Source organism: Zootoca vivipara, chromosome 10, assembly GCF_965207765.1.
Source record: "Zootoca vivipara chromosome 10, rZooViv2.hap1.1, whole genome shotgun sequence".
Taxonomy (NCBI): Eukaryota; Metazoa; Chordata; class Lepidosauria; order Squamata; family Lacertidae; genus Zootoca; species Zootoca vivipara.
The window spans coordinates 29,560,465-29,586,633 of record NC_142593.1 but is presented as its reverse complement, the minus strand read 5'-3'; positions in this window follow the sequence as shown (position 1 = coordinate 29,586,633).

The following is a 26,169-nucleotide window of genomic DNA, read 5'->3' as shown; positions in this document are numbered from 1 at the left end:
TTTTGATCCAGTTGGGTACTTAAATGCAGCAATAATGAAATTGCTTTTGTTCACAATAATTTCCTACAATTCGTAAGAACACTGACATTTATCTTTCTGGTTTTTTAAGAAAGCAAATAATTGAAATGTATATAATCAATTACTCAAAGTTCTAAATGCTGGCAAATTACCATTAAAAAGACACATTCTGTCTTGTCAGCTTCCAAACAAAATCTGGCTTCGAAGGGAGGGGTGTCATACCTTGAAGACACCCAGTCATCAATTCATTATATGCCACAAAAAATCGTGAGGCAAATTCCAGATGAAACTTGTCAGCTGGGACTTCATGTTTGAGAAAGATCACTTTGAAACGGGTGGCATTTTAAAACAGGCATTTCTTAATTTAAACATAAGGACACAAATCCATGAACACTACCATACATTACCATACGTACGGGTCTTTTGCTTTTTTTGCTGAAACTTTTGTGTTTCAGGGGGCGGAGGGAGTAAAAGAAGAAGAAAAAATTAAGAGGTTATGAATATTGACACAGAAGACAGCTTTTGTTTACCCAAGTCTTGTTTACATAAAAGCTCTTCTCAGGCTACCCCCTGAGTCTACAGGTCCTAAACCAATGTCAGGGAGCTGTCTGGGTATTTTTTCCCACGTATTGCACCACTATTCCACAAACAATAGAGACCCATTAACGTTTGGCCCTTCAAGTTAGTACGGCCCAAGCCTCAGTTTCAGGACGTCTGCCCAATATGTAAAATAATGGAATGAATGGATTCCTTGGAAACAACGATAACAAGACCTGGCTGAGCTAACTCTGACAGCATGTGGTAATTTTCCAGCCCGCTGACCCTGCAAAAAAGAGCTCAAACACAATGCCTAGACTGCAGGGCGGGTCGGCCTGAATAGCTGCAAACAAGTGCAGAATATCTGATGATGTCATACATACAATTTGACAGATGGGACAGGAGTTCTTTCTTTCTTTCTTCTTTTCTTTCCCGAAGCCCAACTTAACTATTTTGTTTCACACTCGCCAAGTTCCATCCCGTAATCGCCCCCCACCCCACCCTTCAAACACACAGGGGAAAATAGCATGATCATGTGTGAGATTTAAACAGCAAGCTAATTGCGTCAATTATGGACAGGGTTGCGTGACAGAAGTGGGAGTTGCTCTCGGCTGATGGGAAACACCTCTGTTTTTACCCTGAGCCTGCATTTCGAATCTCACTCTCCTTCATTTTTTTTTTAAAATCCTGCTAGACTCTTTGGAAAGCATGCTGTTGCTCCTTGTGTGTCTACTAGACCTAGCAGGAAAACTGCTAACTGCTTCTATTTGAGTATCAGAGAGAGAGAGAGAGAGAGAGAGAGAGAGAGAGAGAGAGAGAGAGAGAGAGAGAGAGAGAGAGATGATAGATAGATAGATAGATAGATAGATAGATAGATAGATAGATAGATAGATAGATAGATAGATATAGATGATAGGTAGGTAGGTAGGTAGGTAGGTAGGTAGGTAGGTAGGTAGGTAGGTAGATAGATATAGAACAATCTTATACACATCTACTCAGAAGTAAGTTCCATTGAGTTCAGCAGGGCTTACTCTCAGGTAAGTAGGTATAAGATTGAAAGTGGCATTGGGGCCTTGCGTTTGTTATCTAGCTTTAAAATTCCTGGGGGAGAGTTGCAGAGGGAGAAGGCTTGATGTCAGGGTTGGGGTGAAATTTGATTCAGTTCCCATTTAAAGCTGAATTTATCAAATTCGCATTTTCTGAAAGTCTATGAGTATCACAACACAGCCACCTTTCAAAATTCGCAGCTATCTGAATTTTGCGATGCAGCGCTCCAACCAATCAGTGTTAATAAAAATGCAACTATTTGGGAAGAGCATACATAAAAATGAAATCATGAGTGAAAACAGAGCACAAAAATGCATGCTGTTAGGAGAGGTTGCTTGCAAAGGGGTGTATGTTTGTCAAAACACCGTGTGAAACTGTGTTTAATAGGAGAAAATCATATTGAAATGCTGGATAATTTTCAGGAGGATTTTTTAAAAAAAAGAAAATTTGCAAATTGACGCAGGAATGTGGAGAACCAAAAAAAATGGAAAAATGAGAAACTGAAAGAATCAAAACTGATTCATAGAGCCATTGAAATCAATAGGATTCCATGGAATCATAGAATTGGAAGGGAACTCAAGGATCATTTAGTCCAACTCCCTGCAATGCAGGATTCTCAATGGGTCTACTCTAAGGATGACTTATGTTGGGCATCACCCAGTGCAATCCTCTACATATCTACTCAGAAGTAAGCCCCAGTGAATAAGTGGGTATAGGATTGCAGTCACTATGGCTGCCCACATGACTGGTCATCTACATGGCTATTTGTGTTTGGCCTTGGAGGATGGCATTGATATAGTGGGCAGAACAGAAGTCTGATGAAATGGGCAGATCCAGTGGGACACAATTCTATATAAACTTTATAAGAAGGGCAGGGAAGGAAGCACTGGAGGTGGTGTTGCTCTGTATGTTAAAGAGGTCATTGCACGCTTCCCAATGGCATCTGGTTGGCCACTGTGAGAACAGGATGCTACGCTAGATGGGCCATTGGCCTGATCTACCAGGCCCATCTTATGTTCTCATGTACTTTGACTCATATAAATACATTGGATGTTTCAGGAAACCAAAAGTCTCCAGTAGGTTTATTGTATGTAAGTGGGGCGAAGATGTGGGGAGTGAAGATTTTGTGTAATGCCTTCTCAACAGCCAGACTAGAAATGCTAGCTAATGGAGATGTATGGCAATCACTCTGCAAAATGACTAGCAAGTTGTCCACATTTATCCCCAACCTCATTGCCTTTTTAATGTGTTTCTTGTGCTCCAGGTTGAACTGGTTTTTGTTCTTTTGTAAGCATGGCTTGCTGCTACCATATTATCTTTCTGATTCTACACTGAGAGGCTGGGGTAGATGCAGTACATATAATCCCATATTTTATAGAAGAAATAGGGCCAGCAGGGAAGCAGAAGCAGCAGTTTCACTGTTCCGAAGATACATTTATTTAGCACTGGCTAGTATTTTTTTATATGCCTGTTGTCTTTGTCCATGGAGTTTTCTTCGCAGGGATACTGGAGTGGCTTGCCAGTTCCTTCTCCAGGTGGATCACGTTTAGTCAAAACTCTCCACTATGACCTGTCCATCTTGGGTGGCCCTGCATGGCATAGCTCATAGCTTCTCTGAGTTATTCAAGCCCCTTCAACATGACAAGGCATTGATCCATGAAGGGGCAGGGAGGCAGTGGAAGACAGGAGTGCCTGGTGTGCTCTGGTCCATGGGGTCACGAAGAGTCGGACACGACTAAATGACTAAACAACAACAACAAGTATTTTTTAAAAAATCCCAAGACGTATTTGTATCTTTTTAAACTTAGAATAGATAGCTTTGAAGCATTGAGGGTTCGGCCTCTTATACTTAAAAAAAAAGAAAGAAAACCCTATATGTACGTGGAGGGTTCGGAGGTCAAGTTTTGGTTATTACTACTAGAATCCATTAGACAACCTAGGCTGGAGATCCTATAGATAAAAACACGGAGAATCTACGACAGCTTTCCCTATAGCAGTATGCATGCTCAGAGGTCGGTATCTTTGTCGGAATTATAAGATTATCCTGACAACGCAGATATCAGCAAAGGATAATGTGTGACTATTGAGACAGGACTTTGAAAAATTTATCCATTCCAGATTAAAAGCTCCAAGTAGTCAAACATTTCTTTCTCATCTTCTTCTCGTGATCCCATTTTAAGCTGGGTAACACTCATGATTCCTCCTTGGCTAAGGGGAAGTGGGGGCAGTGGGAGAGACAGCTCTTCATTCAAGGAGAGAATGGTAAAAATAGATGAAATAAATACTTATTTTGTAGGTATGAAAACCATTTTTCTGGAACCCAGAGTCTTTAGAGAAGGTATAATCATCAGAGATGGCTCACTTAAGGCTGTTAATGTATAAAAAGTCCCCTGCTGTGTGTTACAAGGATGTAATTTTCATCTCGGGGTTCCTCTGACTAAACAGCTCAACTTAGCTCTTTGGTTTGTGACATCAGAGAAATCCTCGGTGAAATTATAGCCTTGGGAATACCCTGTGGCTGCTTTTATTTCAACTAAAGGTTTTTGGACAACTTACATATCACAAAAGGGGAAGTTAACAGTAAGCAGTAAAAAATACTGTAATGTTTATTTAATGTACAAGGTTTCCTGCTCTGGGATATGAAATTAAAGGCAATCTCAAAGCTAGCATTTTTAAAAGGATCAATCCTGCAGATTTTTTGTTTTGTGTGCCCAGCTGGTTCAGCTTTTTCCTTTGAACAGCATTCATTATGTGCTATGTAGCGCATTTAATAATAAGAAAAAGCCACCCTAGATTACAGTGGCCCAGGAATGGGTCTTGGACTGATTGTACTAGAATTCTTTCCGGTCCTAGAGTGACATGTGAATATTAGCAGGGTGGCAATTGTGGGCCCAGTCTGCCTGCATCCTAACCTCTACCCAAGCTCTACTGAAATAAATGAGGACTCAAGTTGAAGGAGCCTTAGCCACTTTCATTCTGGAAATTCATCCAGCAACTCAGTTACAATGTCTATAGCTTTGGAGACGGCTATAGCTCAGTGTTATGCTTGGCCTACAGAATGTTCCAGATTTTGTCCCTGGAATTCTGCAGTTAAGGGGATCAGGGCACAGCCAGCATTTCTTGACTTGAAACCCTGGAGAATCGCTGACAGTCAGAACAGACCGTGGTGGGCTAGATGTTGCAAATAGTATAAACCTGGTATAAAGCAGGTTCTCATCTTCCTATGGTTTGTTCTGATTAATATTATTATTTGCCCAAGTCTGGACAATTATTAGATACAGAATTTGCATACATTATTTGCATACATGGACCTGATAGAGGTCCATGAATTTCACATGAATGCTGAATCATATGTCACTTTGATAGATTTATTTAACTAATCCATTATGTCTTCTTTTTTTTCTTTTTTCTTTTTTAGAAAAACCTTTATTTACTTATAAAATTTCAGAAAACAAAATACATAAGAAAATACATAGAAAGCACATATTATTCAATTACAAAACAAAACAAAATATATATAACAAATAAGCAATATTTTCAAATTGTACCGTTATAAAATCGGCCTCCGAGTCTCGGTAATTTGAGATTTGATCTTTACAATTTTTACAATCTTGGACCGAGAGGCTCGAGATATAAAAGCCAGATAGGAAGAAAGCAGGGGCGGAAAGAAGACAAAGTAAAGGAGAGATCCCAGGTAAGTCAGTGGCAAGAGGAGGGAACAGGGGGAGGGCAAGACAAAAAGGGGGGGTGGGATAAAATAAAAAGAGGGAGAACAAGGGAAGGGGAGGAAGAGGAAGAGGAGAGAAAATGGAAAAAGTAAGAGTAGGGAAAGTAAAGGTAAGTATGATGTGAAGTAGAATAAAGATATGACTTCCAAACACTTATCATTGGTTCCCTCTCGTTATTGTGTTCTATTAAGCTTCTCCTTTCTTTTTAATTAAGTATCTTTCTCCACTCCCATCACCTTATTTCTTATTTTCTTGTGTCTCTCAATCTAAACATATCACTAATTTTGTGCTTATTTTTTGTTTATAAAAATATTCATCCACATATTTCCATTCGTCTTTGACTTTTTGTTTAGGTATTCTTCTGATCGCTGCAGTTAACTTTGCTAATGTCATGTATTCAGTCAGTTTTAGGTACCAATCTTGAATAGTTGGGATTTTATCTCCTCTCCAATTTTGGGCAATCAACATCCTGGCTGCCGCACATGCATAGAGTAGTATATTCCTCCTATCCAGTGGTATATTCTCCGGGATCATGCTTAACAGCATGATCTCGGGTTTTTTCTCGAATGTAAATCTCAACATTTTTTTCAATTCTTCGTATATGCTTGACCAATATGAGCTAATCTTACAACAACTCCACCAGCAGTGGAAAAAGTCTCCCGACTTCTCCTTACATTTCCAGCATTTATCTTGATTGTTTCTGTAAACTTTTGCCAATTTGGCTGGTGTGAGGTGGTATCTATAAACCATCCTCCATATATTCTCCCTTATTGTCATACAAGCTGTGAAGTTTATATCCTCGGTCCATAATTTCTCCCACTGCTTAACATAAATTGCCCTCCCTATATCTTTAGCCCATTTTATCATTACCTCTTTTACTATCTCGTCTTTCATGTCCCATTCTAATAAAAATTTGTAAATTTTTGCCAATGGTTTTTCCTGATTTTCCAATAATAATTCTTGTAATTTTGATCTTTTATTCTCAAATCCGATTATCTTATGTCCTTTAAAAATCGATTGCAGTTGAAGATAATGTAACCAGCTCTGACAGTATTGTTCGATTTGGTTATATGGTTTTAGCTCATATTGGTCATTTACTTTTCTAAGCAATTCTCTATATGTCGGCCAATTACTTCCTTTGGGTTCCTTACTTGTTGCAGACATTTCTATAGGTGAGGCCCACCATGGAATTTTAGGTCCTAATAGGCATCTAAATTCTTCCCATATATCAAATAGGGGTTTTTTAAATACATGGTTTGTAAATGATGTGTATTCACCTCTTTTTTCCTTTAATAGGTATGCATGCCAACCTCCAATGTTTTTAAAACCTTCCAATTTGAGTAGCTCAAGATCATCCAACATGAACCATTCCCGCATCCAACACAGGCAAGATGCCGCGTAGTACAATTTGAGATTTGGAACTCCTAGTCCGCCTCTTTCTCTTGCATCCGTTAATAATCTGTATTGCACTCTTGCCTTCTTTCCTTGCCAAATAAAATTGTTTAGATCTTTCTTCCAAGTGTCAAATGTTTCTTTTTTTAATTTTATTGGCAGCATTTGAAATAAAAATATCAATTTCGGTAAAATCATCATTTTAATTGCGGCAATCCTGCCGGAAAATGTTAGATTCAATCCCTTCCAATTATCCATATCTATTTTTATTTTCTTCCAAATTTTGGCATAGTTATTATCAAATAATTCCATTTTATTATTAGAAATAATGATTCCCAAATATTTAATTTTTCTCACTATCTCCCACCCACTAATCATTTGTATTTCTTCTCCTTCTGCTTTTCTTATGTTTTTAATCATCAATTTAGTTTTTTGATTATTAACTTTTAAGCCAGCTACTTTCCCATAATCCAATAACTTTCTTTTTAACTTGGGTAGGGTCTCCACTGGGTCTTCCAGCATTATTATCGGATCATCGGCGAAGGCTCGTATTTTAAACTCACTTTTCCCGACCGATATACCCTTGAGGTCTTTGTCCAATTGAATATCTCTTATTAAGAATTCCAGGGCCCATATAAATAATAGCGGGGACAAAGGGCAACCCTGCCGCGTTCCTTTAGTTATTTCAAATTCATTATGTCTTCTATCAGAATAGTGCAATCTATGTAGCCACGGCTTCACTTTGTACACTCTCTGTAACCTTTCAGACCTGGGACTGAAACCCCAACATGAATTTGTGGACCCATTTCCTCTCTCTCTCTTTTACCATCTATTTGTATGGTGCTCGTGTTGCTGCTGGGACCCACCATAGATCAGGTCATGATCCAGTATTGAGTCCCGACCTACCAGCTGAGGACAAATAAGCACCATGAATATGGTAGTTCAGTACAATTAAGAAGGGAGATTTTAAGAGAGACGAACCAAATTGTGGGGAAATGTGTGTCAATTTAAGTCAAACACCCTTGGGCAGAACCTAATTGTGTAAGCCGATACCCATTAATGTACTGTGAACACAATAAGCCTTTGATGTTCTACTTTGCCACAATTAAACAATAAAAATGGCAGTTCTGTTCCTAAACTGCCATGTTTAAAGGTGGGCAGCCCACCAGCAGCAAGACACTTCTGGTGGCTTCATTATTAACTATTTTTGGGTGCCAGCAGAAACGTTTCTTTTTACCCAGGTTTAAGGAGGGTTTGGCATATATTTGTGGCCTCTTCCTTGCCTACTTAAGTGGGTTGCATTAAACCTGCCTTTTTGTGAAAATACATGTTTTTTTAGCTTTTATTCTGTTTAGGTTTTTATATTATATTTGTACTATGCTGTAAGTTGCTTTCAGTTACTTTTGGTAAAAATGATCAATTAGAAATATTATTATTATTATTATCAATAGTCTGAATAATATTCTAGGACTCTGTGCAATACTTCTCACCCTCTCTACAGATCAAACTTCATCATTTATATTATATATGGATCATTTTCTTTGAAGCACCTCAAAGCAATTTCACAATACAAAAAACCCTTGTATATATTAATAAAACAGTTGAACAATTGCATTTATGAAAAGCAATTAAAAACCATTACGTATATAAAAACAGTTAAAACTGTTGCATCTGGGTTTTTTTAACTATTTCAAATCCAATAGTGATACTGACTTTACAAACATAAATGTGCTTCCCGCAACTGGCTTTGCGTGTTTCCAATATCTGAAGGGTTAAATCTCCTGTGCAAAAATTATTTTAGAACCCACAATAGCAAGAGAATGTAAGCTGAGCCAGCAAATATCAGAGGTGTGATCATCATTGCACATTACAAGTATCACTGTGGATTATTCATGCTGCTATTAGCTGGAGACGTACAACACCTGAATAATTAGATATATAACTGCATATTCAAATAACCTGACTTCTGTTTTTAGATTAGAAGAAAAGAAGCAGTCTATGTATTTGCTTCTCTCTCTCTCTCTCTCTCTCTCTCTCTCTCTCTCTCTCTCTTTCTCCCCCCTTTTCTTTGTCCCTCAGCCACTCTGTGTATGTATGTAAACCACTTAATTGCCCTTCATGTAGATTTTGTTTTAAAGATATGTTTATATTCCTTTGGAAGAATGCTTATGTTGCACTTATGTAACCTCCTGATAGGCACTGCCGTGAAAAGGATATGGCCTGAAACAATCCTGAGAGGAAATACTGCTGACCAGCTTGGCTTTGGGAAGAAAGGCTTTGCACAGGGATGGGGTCCTGTAGGCAGCTGCCGTTGGATTCCAACTCCCATAAGACAGAGCCAGCATGGTCAACCATCAGGGAAGATGGGAGCTGGGGCCAAACAACATCTGGAAAGCTGCATGTTCCCCATCCTCAGCCTAGAGACACGGGGAGGGCTCTAAGAATTTCTCACAGGGCATGCAACACAGTAACTGGTGTTCCTAAGCATCCGTGTGTGCAGGAACCAAAGGGCTTTGCTGGGTATGTCTTCGTTTGGAACAGCATCTAGGAAGAGTTGGGACTTGGGTAGCCTTCAACACTTTGAAGCCATAATCTGGGATGCCATCTTCCCATCGTGCGAGCGTGGCAGCCATTTTGGTTGCAGTGATCTCGCATGATTTGACACCATGGTTTTACACACACACACACACACACACACACACACTTTTTCCAGGCACAGCACCCCAAAATGTGCATTTTGGGGCACCATGCAAGATTGCAGATTGGGGGGGGGGGTTTCACTCTGAGAAATCACAAGATTACGGCAATCAAAATTGAAGTCTCCATTTTTCCAGGACACCTGCAGGCTATGGACTTGGAAGTAGCCTTCATTTGAAACAATAAAGATTACCCTAAATAATGCTGGTTTCCAAGGATAAAAATTTTGACCTGTGATGCATAATGGTTTACTTCCCTTATATATTTACAGGAAATCTGTGGGGCAGAGAGAGAGAGAGAGAGAGAGAGAGAGAGAGAGAGAGAGAGAGAGAGAGAGAGAGAGAGAGAGAGCGTACCTGGCTCAAGGTTGCCCAGTAAGCTTTAGGTTTTAGCAACTTTTTGAACCCAGGTCTCCCTAGACCTTCCTAAGCTCAACCCTCTAACCATTACAGCACACTGGCTACTCTGCCTATAATCTGAACTGTTGCTATCCATTTGGCTGCCTCATTTCCAACTTATTCTGCTATATATGTCTGTCCTGTCATTTATAAGGATCAGGAAAATCAATTTTAAAACCGAGGTGCATATTCATTGTTCAGAGTCTTACTGCCGCTAAAGATCTCCATCTCAAGAGGAGAACTTTGTTTCATCCACATAACCTTTCTAAAATATACTTGAATCCCGTGGAATTCCAAGCTGACCTCATAAATGCCCACGACGCTCTCCTTTATAGTCGCTGATATAACTCTTTACATGACTGTTTAATTTTCTATTTAGAACAAATTAACTGTTGCATGCTCTAATAAGCACAAAAAGGAAGCCAGATCCCGTCTGGAAGTATGTGGAGGTTACTCAGAGGTTTTCTAGATTGATGGTTTCACTTGGTGGGTGACCTTCCAATGAACTTTGACTAAACTTTGCTCTTTGTGTAGTTGGCAGCCTGCATTTGGGAAGTCTTGGTTGTCTACAACCAGCATATTCAACTTGAGACTCATGCCTTGTGTAGGCTAGAGGTTCATCATTCATATCAAAAACAAGAGCATTATCAACAAAATGTTATGTACATTTCAATTACATGACAGCTGCTTCAGTCTACTTCAAAATTAGTTGGATTTAATTGAGGACTATAACTAGCAATTTAGTATATGTTTTGTCCTGTCTTCTTCAACTGAATTCTACATAAAAAATCTTAAATCATTTCCAAAGCAAAGGTTTAATTAATGGTCAATTGGTATTGGTGGTAAAAGACAAGTAAGGTGTGAAAAAATCTGATTTTGATTTTTAAGAAGCCAATGGAATCCTCAGTGTTTTGGAAATTTATTTAGTTTTTATGTGGGTTTTTTAAGGTTTTCATCATTATAGACTTAACTGTAGCTGGTGCCATGTGAATCTTATGCATCAGAATGACAATCTGATTCATTTATCTACTGTTGCTATGTCAATTTTCCAGTTTCATTTCTAAAAGTGCAGCAGCTCTACACAAATCCAGAGTGGAATCCCTAAGACGGTTGGATGGTGCCTTGTATGCCTTATTCTGGCAACTTCTGCAGCCAAGCAGGTGCCCAATGTATTGCTTTGCTCTGCTGTTCGCACCCCAAAAGTACACAACCTGAGCGGCGCTTTAGCGCATGCATGAAACACCGATAGAGCGCTTCTGCGCACGCACGCAGTGCGCAGAATGCTTCTGCACATGCGCACGCTGCGGAACCCGGAAGTAAACACTTCCGGGTCCGCTGAGTACTTAACCTGAAAGTATGCAACCCGCAGCGAATGCAACCCAAGGTATGACTGAATAACGATTTAATTTCTGACTTATTTATAGTGTCTTTTCCCCTGTGACCCACCCCAGGTGTGGTCTGACCAAGGCAGAATAGAGTGGTACTTTAAAGTCTTTTTATTGCTCTTTGTAAGGAATGTGCTATACCAGGGGTAGGCAACCTAAGGCCTGCGGGCCGGGTGTGGACCCCCAATCGCCTTCTAAATCTGGCCTGTGGACGGTCCGGGAATCTGCGTGTTTTTACATGAGTAGAATGTGTCCTTTTATTTAAAATGCATCTCTGGGTTATTTGTGGGGCCTGTCTAGTGTTTTTACATGAGTAGAACGTGTGCATTTATTTAAAATGCATCTCTGGGTTGTTTGTGGGGCATAGGAATTCGTTCATTCCCTCCCCAATATAGTCCAGCCCACCACATGGTCTGAGGGATGGTGGACTGGCCCATGGCCGAAAAAGGTTGCTGACCCCTGTGCTATACCGTTTTATGTAAACTGTGAAGCTTTATCCACTACCCCCTCCAAAAAAAAGCAGTATATAAATCTTACTAAATAAATAAATAAAATAAGCCTGCTGCCGAATGTGCCATGTTAATGTACTTAAATAAACTGATTAATTTACGAGCTCTCTTGAAGGTTTTGTCTCTGTTCGACTGGAATGAAAACAAACTGTAATTTGCTATGCTATAAGGGGTTGATTGAATTCAGTGCTATATTCCTAAAAGGCCCCACCCTCTCTGGTTCCACCCACCTTCCATCAGATGGCAGGGGAGGATCGCATAAAGTATGACAGGTGTCAACCTTTCCAAAGGACTTATCCTAGACTTGAACCATTTGTGTCCACCAGGCCAAATGCAGCCCTGAGGGGTGCAAGAGGCTGTGGTATCTGAGCTAATCATATCTTGATAGGGAACAAGTTTCAAAAAAACCTCTTTGTTGGTTTCTCTTACATTTTTATAAAATCGCGCTGGCTGCTGTTCCTGATGCAGTATCTCAAAGCTTAAGTGCAATGAACAACACACAGTTAATGCTTTGGAATTTGTAAACATAAAATATGTAATTTGCCTTTTGGTTTGAAGTATAAATAGTCTTTCTTTCTGAAATCTTGGCTGTGGTGTGATTTTGAACTGTTTTTAAAAGGGGAGAGAGTAGCTTTTCGAAAGCTTCTGTTCAAAAGACATTAAGTAATTCTCCAAACTGTGAATAATCTTACTGCCTCAGTGAGCGAGATCGCAGGAGGACTGCTCCTTATTCTGTGTGATTTGGGATGGATTGAATTTCAGTGAAGGATGAAAATGGGACAGCAAGAGCTTTAAAGGAGGCAGTTCAGGCTGCAGGGCTGGCTGGGATAAATAGCAGGGGAGCGGACATGAGTGAAGCCTACTTCATCCAGGTGCACTCCCCAAGCCACGCCCCCCAAGTCAGCACAGATTGGCTGGTTTGAGTTGAGGGCTTGGCAGCAACTTATGAGTCCCCGCGCCCGCCAAGGGGGGCACCATCACAACAGAAACATGGCATGGTGCAGCAGGACGAGCTGGGGGGGGCACCGCATTGGGCCGCAACCATCACTCACCGCAAACATGGTAAGCAGCCATTATGCAGCCCCCCCCTCTTGGAACAACCTTCAGCATGAAAGACAGGTCTAAGTTTATTTCATTCAGTTACTTCATAAAATGTAGGTACTGCTATTGTAAGAAAAATCTCAAAGCAGTTTAGAAAAAGAACAAAACAATACAATTACCAATAAAGAGTTAAAATCAGCCATTTAAAACAATAAAAAATATTAAAACCAGAGTTAAAACACAAGTTGTAGTCCAAAACATTTCGGGACACCCGGCTGGTGAAAGCTGAGCTACATTTATCCTTTTTCTCTAATGTTCTTGTTAATTACATGCAGGGAAGTTTTGTTGCAATGAGAAAGGTGTCCCCACCTTTAGATGCAGAAGTAGCCCACATTTCTACAGTGCAAAAAGGAATTTTGATTTCCCTGTGTCACGGTGTTGGTGGCAAGACCATCTCTCCTTCAAATCAAGCCCAACACTGTGAGTGACAAATGAAGTGAAATCTTCTCAAACGTGACCTTCTCCCGTCCTCTTTTCTTCCATGTTGCTCTGAGCTTGGGAGTGCCAATTCAGATTATAACTCTTACTTTCTTCTGTGGAGCAAATGACTCACATACGTCAGGCTTAACTTCAATTGCTCACATCTTAATAGGATTCGGTAATGATGTTTTGTTCAAAAGAGAGACAAATTCTATTTAATAACTGATATGCAGCTTGGTATTCCTAAAATTTCAGTTGTGTCTCATCACAACATAAAGGACTACCTGAAAGAAAACAGCTGATATTTCTGTCACTTGATTCTGTGAATCCTGAAAACAAGTTTTCCTTACCTGTGAATATCAGTTTTCAGAAAGACAAGTAAGTTAATCACATAATCCTCAGATTTTCCTCTAGGAACCTCCCAATAGCGTTGATTAATAGCTTAAAGAGAAAGAGAGAGAGAAATCTGGGGAACAAATAAACAGGTGGTACATTCTGCCTGTACATAACCATCTCCCTTTAGGGAAAAGTATTCTCACAAACAACAGATGGGTGGTACAATCAAGACAGGTCCATAACTAGAGCTGCTCTATAATCAGAAAGGAGAAGGACCCACACACACTCCCCCACACTTTTTTTTTTAAATATACGAGCACTATGATAAACTAATCGTATCCACGGGGGAAAGCCTGTAGTGGCATTGGCTGGAGAATTACAGCATGTCATTCAACCCAGCAACCATTGTCAACTAGAACTTCAGTCAGCCAATAAGGCATATTAATTGGAGAAGCAGAACAAATGTTCATCAGTTGATTCAGGTAGCCTTTGAAAATGGGGCACATTTGGGTTTGTTGGGGGTTTTTCTCACCAGACGACAGCACAAAAGCAAAATGCAGCACATGACCCTCCAGACCATGTACACACGCACGCGCGCACACACACACACACACGATTCCAACTGGATGAAAAGTGATGAGAGACAAGGGGGGAAGGGGGAGTTCTATATTGGGGTGGAGTGGGATGGGGAGGGGGACAAACATTTCATTTAGCATTTTGCTGACTGCATCGTCATCCACAGCATGTCATTCTGCTGCCACCCAGACTTCCATTGACTGGTTTGTTTAAGCTCAAAGTGGGAAAGTAACTAACACAAATACGCCCATTGTCCGTGCTCTAATAGAATTAAGATGCAGACAACACTCGCTGCATTTCAATGAGACGTGATATACACTGTGTGTGTTGTTTAGTTGTTCACTTTCCCCATTTCCAGCAGCTCCCAAGAATGGTGGAAGAGAAAAGGCGAGAATATTTAAGCTCATAAATACAAAGTACCCTGTGTTTAAAAAACTGCTCAGATTTTTACACAAATGGACAAATGCAAGGAAACACACAGTTGAATCTGGCAATTTGATCTGCACCGATTCCATTGTGGGGAGAGACAGAGAAGGAGAACTAAAACATTATATCACTGGGAGTTGTATACTCTACCCACCAGACTGAAGCAGCTATTGAGTCAATATTGTATAGGTTTCTCAAATGAACGGCATTCACCCAACAGACAAAGCACGGCCATTTTTCCCTTCTTAACACTGGGCAGATTTTTTTTAAAAGGGGCGATTTATAATGTCATTGGTTTAAAATGTACATTGTTATACAGCTACCTCCATGCAGACATAGAGGAACATAAAATTTGTGCTGAACAGAGGGTGTCCAGATCAGAGCATGGCAGATTAGGCATAAAGGAAAGCTGTATCGGGAGGCATAATACAGAAAGAGGAGACAACTGGATAAAAAGAGTATTCATTGAAAGTGACAATGTTAAACCTGCAAGCATATGCCAGGAACGCTGCACTGTGGTCTGCTGGGATGAAAACTACATTGGCTTCACAGCGAACTCACATCGGTGCAGAATCAGTTGCTTTTAACAAAACCTGTTCTCTGTAGAGGTCTGGTTAGGATAGGCTGGTGGTGGGCGTGGATGAACTAGAACAGTGGTTCTCAAAGGGTGTGGCAGGGGAGGATGTGGCAAGTGTGGTGGGAAGGTTCAATGACAAGCAATATTATATTTTGGGAATGGTGTAGCTGCAACGTTTTATACTTTCTGGGTATCCCTTGATCATATTATGAAGTACATTTGTTCTGTTATCAACTCAGCCCTGCCAGGAGTTGTTTCTTTTCGTTTTCCAGTGTACTCCTTATCAATTAAAAAAAAATCAATGTGGTGCGAGCAAATTTTTATTCTGAAAGGATGGCCCAGAGAACCACTGGACTAGCCTTTGTGCAGGGCGTTGAACTGGGTGTCCTTTCACCTCTTTGTGATTCTGTAAGGGAGGGGAAGAAGAAGGAAATGATGCCTGGGGCACTATATCCTCTAATTTTCAAAACTTTGCAATTAGAACAAATCGTGTGCATTTCTAGCTGCGGCCAGCACAGTGCAGCCATGCTTCCAATCCAGAGCTTTTTTTCAGGTGGAACTCATAGGAACTCAGTTCCAGCACCTCTCTGGTGGGTGCCATTGCCATTCTAAGAGAATGAGGAAGACGTTCGTGGTGAGTTCTGGCACCTCTTTTTCTAGAAAAATAGCATGGTTCCAAACTATCTTGACCATGAGCCACTGTGGTAAAACTATCCTGCTACTCAGAGCCAAGCAACAATGTCCAGCAGAATCACATGAGACACACAAAAATTCTGGGTTATAACCATTTCAGATATACGTGCATATTATATTGTGTGTGCGCGCACATCCACAAACTTTTTTAAAAAAAATAAAAATCCTCCTATAACTTAATAAAATTGGATTGAACCAGTATTCTGACAAAGAGTACTTGAAGTACATTGACCATAAGTTCATACTGATGGCCATTCACATCGCAGCCCACACAGTCTGTAAGAAAAGTGTTATACTTGGTGAAAGAAATAAAATCTTGACACTGGCACATAAATCTCAACACTTTTTTTCCCCATGGTTTGAAAGTCTCAGTCATGCTGATGAACTACAGCCCTGATCTACTTCGGCATTGGAAAACATTCATGACTGCTGTCAAGGCAGGAGTGAAATTGATGTATCCGAATTTAGTGTTGCTGTAGCATGGCCTGTGACAGCTAAGGGTGTTTCTGGACTGTCACTGTTTCGGGGGGAAGATTCAATCACAAACTGGCAAACTCAGATTGCACAATTAATGTTGATTTGGCACTCTTGCACAAGAAGTGCTCCTGCTTCCCTCCCAAACAGTGGACTTCATACAATAAGGAAAACAATGGAGAAATGCGCTGGAAAGTTTGAGATGCGACTTGGCACAATGTCCCTACAAACAAATAAGGATGGGTGCTCAATAAATGACGCCATCTTTTGTTGTTTAGTTGTGTCCTTCTCTTTGTGACCTCATGGACCAGAACACGCCAGGTACTCCTGTCTTCGATGCCATCTTACCTCCCCGCAAATTTTGTGCAAGTAGATCAGGATGAAAGTTCATCCTGTGGAGGTTATCATTAGTATGAGTCTATGGGGACCCCAAACAAAATGTTGCCGTGTATCCCCGGTATGAACATGTTACCTTTGACTAAAGGAGCTGGGAGTGGGGGAGCACACAAAATATGCCTGCAATAAATGACAGACACGAAAGATGAACCATCAGTGCACTTTTTGAGTACCTTTTGAATTGTCAGGAACCACCATGGCTGTATTTGTTGCTGCAACTGCTGTCAAAATGGTGGTTGCCTTTGGTTTCAGTTCTCTGTTGTTATTCCCCAGAACTGTGCACTCAGTAACGGAGTATTTTAGTTCTTGGGGTCTACCACCATGAAAACTACTTTACTTAATGAATTAGTTAATTTTAATAAAAAGACCCTGATGTTGGGAAAGATTGAGGGCACTAGGAGAAGGGGACGACAGAGGACAAGATGGTTGGACAGTGTTCTCGAAGCTACGAAGATGAGTTTGACCAAACTGCGGGAGGCAGTGCAAGACAGGAGTGCCTGGCGTGCTCTGGTCCATGGGGTCACGAAGAGTCGGACACGACTAAACGACTAAACAACAACAACAACATATAGAATTAGAGAAATATATCCAATAACTTTGTGTTCACCATCTACCATGTTAAGATCTTTAATAAACACATGACTGTTTCTAATGGAGTATGGAAAACGTAGGCTTCAGGAGAGGGTGGAGAGAAATGATACAATATTACTTTTGAAAGCTCACTGTCAGTGTATTTGCCAGCCAGCACAGATTGCAAAAGCCTAGCAAAATTTCAGAGATCTGTGCCATTTGTTCTGAGATTTAGGATGATTCTCTGGGTGTACTAATAAAACCCCTGCCTGCTCTTTACTTGCTTGCACATAAATTCAGATAACATACAAACGCTGACAAATCAGCTTTCAAACACAGAGAGGGCAGAAATATTGCAGAAATTTTCACATCCATCTTTCAAGAAATTTCCATACAAGAGATTGGAATAATCCTTGCAAGGCAAAAAGAAAGAAAGAAAGAAAAAGAAAACCCTCTGGCATAACAAAATGATGCAAGTTTAGGGCCAAGTGCACAGAACGGATGCAAAATTAAACCAACCAAACTCACTCAAATGAGGGAGTGAAGCACATCAGTGGGAGATGTTCTGATCTTATCTTCAGTCACCTTTTGTCAGCTGACTTCAGTGGCTTGTGATAGTGGTCATTTCCATGTATTATTAAGAGAGCAACAGCGTAGCAGCAGGTTCGTCTCCCAAACTACACACATTCATTAGAGCAGGGATCGCCAATGTGGTGCCTTGGTGCACACGTAGGCCCATAGAGACTTTCCCTGGTGCCCACAGTGTCCCCTACCCCTGCTGAAATTAGGCTCGAAAGAAGCATTCTGTTTTAGGCAATAGAAGAGGTTGCTGTGTGTTTGGTTGCAATGTGTGTGTGGTGCCCACAACTATTCTCCCATTTGCAAATCAGCACAGAGTCCCCAAAATATTGGTGACCCTTGCATTCGAACGTGGAGGGAGCCCCAGGCACAAAGCTTCATGCACCATTTTAATGCCCAGTGTTCCACTTCTCTCCTTTTGTTATATTCCTTTATCTCCCTCTCTTTCCCTTTTCCCCTTCCATCCCTGTCAAAATGCCCCCTTCCCATATGGCAATTAGGTATGCAACCCCCAAAAGAAGATCCTATTGCCATGCATAACATAACAAGAAGATCCCAACTAGAGAAGACCAAAGTTCTCCCTAGTCCAGCAGCCACTGCTTGTCATTGTTGTGGTGCCCTCTTTGGCACCCACTCGGCTCGGCCTCAAGTGCTGACAAACCAGTCACACCCTGCTAAATCTGCCACTGGCTTTAATGTACAACACGGCTAGCAGTTTGACCTTGGGTTATTTCCACCCTAGAACCAGAACGATGTTCAGCTCCTGAAGTGGCATGAGAGAATCAAATGGCAATGAGAGTACCTCTTTGTTATGCAGACAGGCCTAAAGTCCATTGAACTTAGCATGTGGCTAGCAGAAATGGTTTTTTAAAATGATGTCAAAACATTTGGGGGAGGAATTGAGCACCACACTAAGTTGCTCATTCCATCGCTGCAGGAGTTGCACCTCCTCCCCTGCATCCTGTTCTGGGGTTCTCCTGACCCCCCACCCAGAGCCAATTTAAGGGGAGAGGGAGGCACATGGTGGGAGGAGAGAGGGGAGAGCTCTGCTGTGAAAATGGAATTTGTTAGGTAAATCCCACCCAGGATAAATTTTCTTAGAGTGCATCGGTTGTAGAATTCCGCTTTTGACTAGCAATGGGTTTGAGGTGCTTGGGTGCAGAATTTTGGTTTCTTTCTTTCTGAGAATGCAAAAAATATATACACACCCTGAACTGCAGTAATGTTTGACAGCCCTCGTCTTCAGATTTTAAAAGTATGTGCACAATATGTAGAGTTAAGTGCACCATATTTTCTATGCTGCGGTTTTTTTCCCATTCTCACCTCTACTGGGTGTGCCTTCCAGATTTATGGCGCTCTTGCTGGGAAAATTCTGTATCTCCTGCACACATTGAAATCTTAAGACTGACATTTCTGCTGTTGCAGTGGAAGGTAGCTGTTTTGTAGGTCATGCTCGCACATGGTGAGCCAGCCCGCCACACTAATACCCCATAGTGTGTGTCTAAGATAAGGTCTAAAACCATCAATTTGATGTGTTGTTTGGCAGGGAGCCCGTGAAGAAAGTGTTCTGGAGTGCTTTTTACTGTTGTAAGGTCAAGAGCTTCATGCCTAGATACCAGGAATTACAATAATCAAAGGGAGGTCATAAATGCATAAGATCAACATTGCTAAACCCAAGCGCAGCAGGAGAGCAACTGCCTTCTCTCTGAAGCAGGACATCCCTGGCAGCTGCATTTCTGTTCCCAGCAAGCACCAAACTGTGCAGGAGAGCTGGTGTTTGCAAAATCCAGGTAGACACAGACAATTAAATACGGCCCTAGAGAAATAACAGCGATACAAACGCAAAGGCAAGGGATTCAAGACGAAGTTCTGCTTCTTATCTCAAATGAAGTGAGAGCCTGAGAAAGCAGAAACACTCTTCCTGGTGTGTTCAGTGCTCCCATGTGATGGATGCTTAAAAGAAGTTTCTTTTCAGAAAGATTATTTTGCTTTCTTATTTTTCTTTCTTCCATTTCAGAACTAAGGCATCAGAAGACAATCGTCAAAAACCACCATTTGCAAAAACTGTTTATGGACAGGGATTGGTGTAATAAATTGACTCTGGCAGGGGTTGGGGGGGTCTGCCTAACATTATGATGTGATATTTTTACCTGCCCATTATTCCATTGCAATTGTTTGCTTACTAAAACATTCTGCAATTCACAGAGTTAAGTGCTTCCCAGCCCCAGCTCCAGTTTAATAAAACATTAAAAACTACCTGAAACAGGGCTGCCTTCAGGTGTCTTCTAAAAGCTGTGTAGTTGTTTATTTCCTTGACATCTGGTGGGAGGGTGTTTCACAGGGAGGGCACCACTGCCAAGAAGGCTCTCTGACTGCTCCCCTGTAACTTCACTTCTCGCAGTGAGAAATCCACCAGAAGACCCTTGGAGGTGGACCCCAGTGTCCAGGCTAAACGATGGGGGTGGCGACACTCCTTCAGGTATACTGAGCCAAAGCCATTTAGGGATTCAAAGGTCAGCACCAATGCTTTGAATTGTGCTCGGAAATATACTGGGAGCCAGTGAAGATCCTTTAGGACCGGAGTGTTATGGTCCCTGCAGCAGGGGCAGGGCTGGGGCAGTCCACCCCAGGTGTCACCACTGAAGGGGGTGACAAAATGTCAGGCAGCACTCACCACGTGGCCTGCAGTGGTCCCGAGCCACACATCTCTCCTGGGAGTGACGTGGTGGCTTGGGTGCCCGCAGGCTCCGCACTGCCCCAGTCTGCCCGCCACCTCCCCCTCAGCTGTAGAGCAGCTGAGTGGCAGGAAGCAGGCAGACTCCTCGGAGGCCCCGCGGAGCGTCCTGCCCCGGCTCACCCCGCCCACGGGTGGCTGGCCCCGCCCCCTTCAGGCAACTGGCCCCACCCCTGGGCACAGGGCACACACGCCACCCCAGGCACCTGATCAGCTTGCTTCGCCACTGCCCTGCAGCCCCCAGTCTATCTGCCGCATTTGGGATGGCTACAGAGAACACAATGGTGCGCTTTTTAAGTGTCCATGAAGAATAGTCCTTCAAAACACATTGGACCCATAAAATCATTATTTGTGGGTACCCTCGATATTTCATCTCACCCTTGTTTGGAGAAAAAATAAAGATGGCCCTGCTTCATTTTTTTACAATGGCTACTTTAGAATAGAATTCCCAACCTACTCAGTGGAAGAATAAACTTTTTGACAAGCTTCCTGGCATCCTGAAGTTTCCCTCCACAGCCTTGATTCCCTCCCTAAAGAGAATATCTGGGGTGCACCTGGTTCTAATGCTGGCAATGGGGTTTCCAGTGCAGGGTCATCAATGTAACTGAATGTTGTAAAACGCAAATCAAAATAAGCCATTCTGGGCCTGCATAGACTATCACCCCAGTCCAGCTGACTGTCAAGAACTCTGCAGTGAATCAATCATGGCCTGCTACAAGTCAAATCAACTTTAAGGCCAGGCTAGTCATACTGTAAGTATTTTTAGAGGGCACAGCATACATATTGAAATATGTACAGTGGTACCTCGGGTTACAAACGCTTCAGGTTACAAACTCCGCTAACCCAGAAATAGTACCTCAGGTTAAGAACTTTGCTTCAGGATGAGAACAGAAATCGTGCTCCGGTGGCGCGGCGGCAGCAGGAGGCCCCATTAGCTAAAGTGGTGCTTCAGGTTAAGAACAGTTGCAGGTTAAGAACAGACCTCTGGAACGAATTAAGTTCTTAACCAAAGGTACCACTATATAGGTCTTTTTTGGTCAGATTTTTGTCTAACCCACAATATTATTTTATTTTCAAATATATAGCAAAGCCCTCATTTAGGTTTCATACCTCCAAATCCTCCATTTATGCATTTATTTGTCACAATTCTATTTTTGCCAGGCTTCGAAGACCCTTTGTCATTGCAAAAGCAACAGGAATATTAGTTTAATGTTTCATAGATCGGCATCTCTGCGTTAAATACTCTCAATATGGCATTAGCACTGAAGAATGCTGTCATTAGCTGCTTTCATTTACCTGATTTATTTTTTATATACAGTATATCCCCATGTGCTTGTGTGTGTGTGTGTGTCAGCTTCAATGGAGACTTTTTTCCCCACACACACAAAAGAAAGAAATGTATGTTTTATGAACTTCTGCCCCCAAGGATTCTTGGAAATCCAGGCTGTGATAGTCTAGTTCAAACCTACATCCCATTGCCTCAGCAACAGAAAACCTCTGGTGCACAGGTCAGTTGACGGTAGCTTTAACGAGAACACTCTCGCCATGGGTGGTCTGGGTTTTATTCCTATTTGTACTTTTGTGTGACTTTGATACAAAAACCCAAATGTTTCTTTTTCTTGTCAGGTGCTGCTTTCGATTTCAAAAAAATTGAGAGAGAGAGAGAGAGAGAGAGAGAGAGAGAGAGAGAGAGAGAGAGAGAGAGGGAGAGAGAGAGAGAGAGAGAGCATGCAGGGCCCCTGCTTTCTAAAACTCGGAATCTTGCAAAGCCAAATGTATTCTTCTTCTTCTTTACAGAATGGAGTTTATTTCAGAGCTAAGACTAGCCTTTGGCCATTTACCAGACAGACTGCACATTGTATTTGTGCTTTTCAGCCCCATCGCCCTCCTAGGATCACCATGGCATACTGCACTAGCAATAATATTTACCATCTTGTCAGGCCGCCAGTAGCAACTGGCTTAATGAAAAGGTTTTCCGCCTACTCAGCAGAAGGCCCGGTTATTTCAGGATCACCCTGAGAGATATTTACTTATCACACTTTTATTATCAACAGGCTTAAGCAGAAGCCTGTAAAATGTGGGGAGTAAGTCTGAAAGGTGAAGTTTATTGAAGGGAAATAGGTAGGGTTGATTGTCACTGGCATTAAGGGCTAAAATCCCACGGTTTTACATTCATAGCCGTGTCCCTTTGTGTTCCTGGTAGACATAAATGGCCCTTTGAGAGGCTGGTGTGCAAGAACTTTGGAGATCGGGTTGTGTTCTTGGGACCCATGGGAATAATCATGCCATTTCAAGAGGATCTAACTTCTGTTGCAGGTGCCCCCTCTCTCCACAGCACTCAAATCTCTCCCCCTGGCATTCCATTATCCCCCTGCCTCCACCACTCAATGTTCTTTACCCCCAGCAGCCTCCCAGATTGCCTTCCTTTGCCTCCCACCCTCTCAATTGCTCTGCTTTCAGTCCTGCTACCGCTCGGTTGCCAATCTTAGCCTTGCAAAGTAGATAGTGCTGAAATAGGAAGTGAGATAGAAGTGTTCCTTTTTTAAACGTCCTCCTCCAGGTTTAGGTATTTTCAAAGGGAGAAAAATATAGCCACCCTTGCCAATTCATAATGAAGTAGACAGTGCGCAGTGGTGGTGGGAAGAACTCAAGAGGCCTTGAAAGCAACAGGGGAAATAGACAAATGTGCCACAAATTAGGCAATCCTTTAAAAGGCACGGTTGACTCCTTTGGAATTCTTGGTTTTCAGCATATAAAGCATAGCTGAAAGGAAGCATTCCTGATCACTGCTGCCTCTTTCTTATCCAAAATAGATGCAGGGGAGCACCCAGGCTCTGATAAAGCAACATGTACATTGTGTGGATAGTGTCGTTCTATGATCTAGTCACTAGATGGCACTGGACTTATTGTACATGTCAGAAATTTCCTGCTGCTGCTTTCTCCTTTTTTGCAGAGAGACAATAAACGGCTTCATGACTGGTGGGTCATTAAGCCTTGCATGGCATACATGTAAATGCCATCCTCCCAAAGCCACCTACCTCCCAACCACACCATTTCTGCCTTGTCTTGTCTGGACTCCGATTCAGCTTGTTGAACTTCATCCATCTGACTGTGGCTTCTAGACACTGGTTCAGAACCACAACATGCTCAGTCAAAGAAATACAGAGCTGAAGAACTCATCAAGGTTCTGCTACAGGGGTGAGGAATCTGTGATCCTCCAGAGGTTGCTGGACTACAACTCCCATCATGCTTGACCATTGGCCATGCTGCCTAGGACTGCTGCTGTTCAACAACATCTAGAGGGCTAAAAATTCCCCATCTCTGTTCAAAAAAAATTTTTTTTTAAGTTGGAAGGAACAATTACAATAATACCATCTTGCATATATGTAGCTATATGAAATAATCACTTGTGGAAAGATGTGGCATTAAAAAATATTGTGCACCTAGAGACAAAAAGTAAACATTGCAGCATAAGCAGATAATCATAGTTAAAATAAAATAGAAAAGCTTTCTTCTGTTTGCTTTCTGCATCTCCATGGCCCTTAATTGATCTCCTGAGTATCCTTCCAGTACTGGAAAACTCTCTGTTGGCATAGAGAACTGAAGGCAACCTTGAACCAAGACTGCAAGGAAGCCCCTGCTCACCATGGTGATGAGAGCATTCCCGAACTGTGAGATCAGGTTTTCCATTTCTGTTCTTCAGTGCTTCACTCAGAGCTGTGTGCTTCTATTAATATTCTTTGGTCTCCCCTTGTGTCAAAAAATCAGGTTAGTGAACTAATATTTACAAATCAGGCTACGCATGCTACTGATGAAACCAGTTTCAGATTACCAAGATGGGAAGTGCATTTTAAACTGAAATGATTTATCTTAGAATAATTCCACCGAGTTCAGCTGTAGAACAGAGGAGTTGCTTGAGGAAGTGTTTCCCAGTTTAGGTCAATTCTAAAGCCCTCCTTGTGTATTCCAACAGCATGGGGGGGAATAAACAGGGGGGTAGGAGCAGGTGAGTACATGCCAGCTCCACCCCCCCCCCAGGATGTGAAGACACCCCCCTGTACAAAATCCATCCCCAACTTTCCTACATTAAGTAGTACGGTCTGAAAGGGGCTATGTGTGCTTGGCTGAACGTGCTTTCAGACCTTGTGCTTAGAAACCATGGTCATTCCCAATCATGGGGAGGCTTGAAGATGCATTCAGAGCTGGGAGAGACCCCTGCCTGAAATTCTGGAGAGCAACTACTAATCAATATAGACAAGACAGAACTAGACAGACCGCAGGTGTGACTCAGGGGAAAGCAGTTCCCTGTGATCTTCCCACTTAATATGGGAAGCTTGAGGGTGGAATGGAAGCACTTGACACAGGTGCACCTGCTACATTTATATAGGCAGGGAGTTTGGAGTCTGGGAGGGCCTTCAGATGTGCTCCATATAACTATGGCTATACCACTTGATGTTTCTTTCCAAGCATGTCTGTCATACTCCCCTTTGTATGTGGTGATGAAGGACAGCAGTTCAGTGGTAGAGCATCTGCCTTACATACAAAACATTTCCAGTTAGGGCTTGGAACATACCCCGTTGAAAATCTTGGACATCTGCTGCCAATTACCATTGACAACACTGAGCTGTCTGTCTTGGTATTAGGCAGTTTCCTATATTTGTGTGATTCTGTACAAAAGAGAGAGGAAGAGCCATAGCAGGGTAAAACAGAATGTTCTAGAGCTGGGCTTTAATGGTTTCTTTTAGCATCTCCACTGCCTGAAGCAGTGGTTTATATCCAACCTATGCCTCTTTGCAGACACTTCTTCAGATGCTGAGATTCCTGCATTACAGGGGGTTGGATTAGTTGACCTTTGGAATCCCTTCCAACTCTAATTTTCGATGATTCTATGAAAATACTCTAGCTCAGATGGCCAGAATCATTGAAAGGCCTTTGTTCACTATGCAAGACTCTTACCACAGAGCTGGAGAGCAACTGGTGCCCTTACAGATGTTTCTGGAGTCCACCACCCATTATCCCTGACATGGCCACAGGTCCCCTCCCTGCTCTACCAAACACTACTTATTCTTCTCTCACAGTTTTCTATCACCTGACCCTGACTCATAGGGCTTTGCCGAAGTTCTTTGTCTAGAAAGAATGGAGGCCTCATCGACCGACCAATCTCCCAGTCAGCCAAATCTGGCCCTCGCCCAACGTTTGTTTGCTAACAACGTGCACCACAATCTCTTGATTTAGCAAACCACCAGCCCCTCCCCACTTTCTTGCAAGTACATTTTGAACTCGCACATTTGTCGCAATGTGAAAATGTGCCGCTGAGCATATTCTCCCAGTCCCAGCTTGTGACCTGCTGCAGGCTGTGAGCCGTATGTGACGGGAAAATTCCAGATTCCCTTTGCAACTGAGAGAGGCTAAGGAGGGAGCCTTTGAATAGAAACACCATCGCCACCCTCACAAAAAACGACACGATCGGCATGCACGTTTGCAAAGCGGTGTGAAACCTGAGGCGGGTCCCATCCTTGCTGAAATTAAGGAAGCGATTAAGGACGCGTTTCACCTCAAAAATATCTACAGAGACG